This window comes from Apium graveolens, chromosome 5 (genome assembly GCF_009905375.1).
Source record: "Apium graveolens cultivar Ventura chromosome 5, ASM990537v1, whole genome shotgun sequence".
NCBI classification, from domain to species: domain Eukaryota; kingdom Viridiplantae; phylum Streptophyta; class Magnoliopsida; order Apiales; family Apiaceae; genus Apium; species Apium graveolens.
Genome location: NC_133651.1, coordinates 67,872,476 through 67,876,893, shown reverse-complemented (window position 1 = coordinate 67,876,893; position 4,418 = coordinate 67,872,476). Strand labels below are relative to the sequence as shown.

The window sequence follows — 4,418 nt, the reverse complement described above, 5'->3', positions numbered from 1 at the left end:
ATGCTATCAACTTGAAGTACTATGAAGAATTGGAACATGTGCTATATTTGCTTCAAGTGAAGAACAAGTCTACAGATGATGTTGCCAAGTTCTTAAGGTCTAACATTGAGAGACAGAAGAAACTTTACAGGATAAAGACTGACAGCTCATACTATCCTAAGTACAGAGCTCATGATGGAAAAATAGTTGAAATGAAGCCTAACACTGCAAAGATTGTTACTACCTTTCTGGGTTATATGGCTGTTGAATTCAACATAGAATCAGACAAAGCCTATTATATCAGACTTAATGAGGATATAAGAAAGGCAAAGATCAATGATCTCAGAGCTGCTATCTTTCAGATAAGTGAAGATACAGCTGAGCTAAAAGAAGCCAAAAGGAGGATGTTGAATGAACTTGTATATGCTGAGAGATCTTTTTTGAAGAATTATCTCAGGACAACTCTTGATATTAAAGTGATCACACAATGAAGCCAAGTCAGGGACTGCAACTGCTAAATTTTGAAGAACATACAGGCTAAAGATGATATCAGACTTTAAGGATGGTAAAAGCTACAAGTAGTGTAATTTGTAGTTTCTTAGTCAAATTGTCATGTGTATTTATACTTAATGTTTTTGACATCATCAAATATATATTGAACTTGTATATTATGCTAATTTACAAGTTGGGGAAGATTCTTAGATATATTTGAGATGTCATGTCTAATGTGTTTCATGTTTAGTTTTCAAATCTTAACAAACAGGAAATATCAGTACTTACTGAAATCAGCACTTACTGGAAGTCAGAACTTAAGGATATCAATACTTATATTATTAGGAGATAATTATCAGAAGATGAATATCAGAACTTAAGTGCGGGAGGACGAACAGTTAAGGAAAGGCTGATTGAAAGGAAAGAAGATCAAGACTAAATAAAGAAGAGATATGCATGAAGAAGAATATTATGGAAAACAGAAGACTTGGAAGAGAAGATATCTAATTGATATATTTTAGGATACAGAATCATATTCAATATCAATTAGAGATTGTCTTGTAACTGTGTGGTATATAAGCACAGCATATGGTTTATACTATATGTTTTATCACAATCGAGTATAATATTATTGTAACCCTAGCAGCTCTCGTGATATCTGTTCATCACTGAGAGAGAACAGTTTTCATTATAATACTATTTTATCAATAATATCATTCTTTGTTACATACATAAGTTCTTAATTCGATTTGATTGTAGTATACATTGTATTCAACCCCCTTCTACAGTGTGTATGACCTAACAAAAGACATTTCCAAACGTTGCTTCCATGGAGAAGAATTCAAATATTGTAACTGCTGGTTGCTTTCCTCATCTTCACTATCGGAATCCCCCAATATGGCTTTCTCTAAGGCATCAGATTGAAGCACATGATCCAATTCTTAAGTAACCACAGATTCGACCAACTCAACCTTAAAGCACTCCTCTTCATCGGTAGGGAATTTTATGGCATTAAAAACATTGTAGGTAACATCCCGATCCTGACCTCGCATAGTGAAATCACCCTTCTGCACATCTATCAAGGTTCGGCCTATAGCCAAGAAAAGTCTTCCCAAGATTATGGGAATCTTCTTATCTTCCTCGAAATCAGGAATAACGAAGTCAGCAGGAAAGATGAGTTTGTCCATCTTGACCAATACATCTTCCAAAATGTCTCATGGATATGTAATAGAGCGATTGGCCAACTGCAAGGATATATATGTAGGCTTTGGATCAGGTAGACCCAACTTCTTTAAGATAGATAAAGGTATTAAGTTGATGCTAGATCACAAGTCACATAAGCACGAATGACACTTTTCCAATGGTGCACAGAATAGTGAAGCTTCCAGGATCTTTAAGCTTCGGAGGCAACTTCTGTTGCAGCACAGCACTACATTCCTCCATTAGAGCAACGGTCTCTAAGTCATCGAGCTTCATTTTCCGAGAGAGAATACCTTTCATGAACTTCATATAACGAGGAATTTGTTCAAGAGCTTCAACGAAAGGTATGTTGATGTGAAGTTTCTTGAAAACTTCCAAGAACTTAGCAAATTGCTTGTCCAGCTTTTGCTTCTGTAGCCTCTTAGGAAAAGGAGGTGGATGATAGACCTGTTTTTCTCATGTATTACCCTCAGGAGGAGTGTTGACAACAACTGTATTTCTTGGTTCCACTTCTGCTTCCTTCGGCTCTTCTTCATAAGCCACAACTTCAAATTCTGGAGCTTTAGCTTTTTCAGGATTCGCAACCTTTCCAGACCTCAATGTAATTTCCTTAACATGCTCCTTAGCTTCCTTCCTTCCTGGAACTTCAGTGTCACTAGGAAGTGTGCCAGGTTGACGATTCAGTAAGGCATTAGTAATCTGCCCAATTTGATTCTCCAAGGTCTTGATAGAAACAGGTTGGCTCTTGCACATGAGCCTCAACTCCTCCAATTCAGATTTTTCATTAGCTTGAGGTAACTGCTGAAGTTGAAGTTGTTGCCTTGGTGCATATTGCGGTTGCTGAAAACCAGGAGGATTATACTGCTTTACTGTGTATGGTTGATAAGGTTGTTGCACCGTATTCTGATTGTTGCTCCAGCTGAAATTAGGATGATTGTGGTTGTTGGGATGATAAGTGGCTGGAGCTTGCTGCTGTGATCTCTGAAAGTTGCTCACAAACTGGGCTGATTCGCTAAAAATAGTACACTGCTTAGTCTCATGTGCTCCCGCACAAAGCTCACAAACACTAGTGATTTGATTAACTCCATAATTAGCCAAAGAGTCCACTTTCATCGTCAAAGCTTGAAGTTGAGCATCTATAGCATTAGCTGTGTCCACTTCCAGAATTCCTGCTACCTTGCCTTGCAACACTCTTTGTGTTGGATTCTGGTATTCTTTAGCTGCCATTAGCTCAATCAACTCATAAGCTTCGTTATAGCTTTTGGCCTACAAGGATCCACCAGACTCTGCATCAAGCATAGGTCTAGACTGTGCACCTAAAGCATTATAGAAACAGTTTATGATCATCCAGTCAGGCATGCCATGGTGTGGGCACTTCCTTAGCATCTCCTTGTAGCGATCCCAAGCCTCACACAAAGATTCTCCAGATTGCTGCACAAACTGAGTACAAGCATTCCTCATTGCAGCCGTCTTCTCCATAGGAAAGAATTTAGTAAGAAACTTTTGAGCAAGATCCTCCTATGTAGTAATAGATCCTGCTGGTAGAGAATGTAACCAACACTTAGCCTTATCCCTCTTCTTTCTCTAGTTTCTCTAGTTTCTCTCTGTCCTCGAATTTCTCTTCTTCCTCAAAAACTTGCCGATGAACCACAACTTCTTCATGCGCTTGATCCAGAGTTCTCTTACGAGATCACGAACGTGTATGCATACACGCTCGCTAGAGTACCTGAAACAGCAAAGAAAACAATTAAGTAATAATGTCTGAGTCAGTGAACTTTAACGATCACTGATGACAAACACATAAACTAAAAATTAACATCGAGTCCCCGGAAGCAGCACCAAAAACTTGTTAGGGCTAGAACACGCGCTAATAATTCACGCAAGTATACGCGCAAGTAATATAGAATTCTTTCTAGTTCGTTCCCACAACGACTGATTTAGGTTAACTTTATGATTTATGCACTTATGCAACAATGATATGGTTATTATTCAATGCTAAGACGAAGAATAAGTTGGTTTTGTTTATAACTAAGATACTACTTAACATGCAAGAAAATAAGAGATTAAAGGGTTGAAATATTATATGAGACGAACATGGGATTCTAACTTCATTAAATACTTCATTCAAAGTTCTCTTGTTCTTGATCTTAACATGCAATGGTGATGACACTAATCAGACAACACGAAACTGCTAAACGCCAACTTTTGTTGCATGAATAACATACTACCAGACATCCACAAAAGAGATAGAAGCTGAAAAAATACCAAGTATGTTAAGACCCTATATATCTATAGAATTTGACAACACAAAGGTTTAATACGCAAGTTATCTATCTTGATTACATAGGGCAAGTAAGATGGTTAAAATTACCTACGAATCATGCATAACAAATACATGAACCTATGCTATCATGGCAAGTTCTAAACCTCTAAATTCACTATCGCTTCATTAGAGATTAACACGCTATCTTATATATTTGTGACGCACATAAGACGAATAAGCACAACCAAAACTAGGTTATCATACAATCACCACATACTAAGATATCAAAACAAGATTAACTATTGAAATCCATAAATAAATCCGTTAGAACCCCACGATAACGATTAGCCCATAATCGGACTCATCAGCAACGTGGGTTCCGATGAAAGCATGGTATAATAAACATAGTTTTTATACTGAATAAAAATTCGAATGAAAATTCGACCAGGGATTCATTCATCGTCGATCAGGACTCTGATTGACT

At 37.3% G+C, this 4,418-nt stretch overlaps 1 non-coding gene across 1 annotated transcript; it reads left to right on the top strand.

Moving 5' to 3' along the window:
• Window positions 1-3,028: 3,028 nt before the first annotated feature.
• Window positions 3,029-3,135, top strand: LOC141662386 (small nucleolar RNA R71). The gene has a single exon (XR_012550506.1). It is a non-coding gene; the product is annotated as a small nucleolar RNA R71 (small nucleolar RNA).
• Window positions 3,136-4,418: the final 1,283 nt, after the last annotated feature.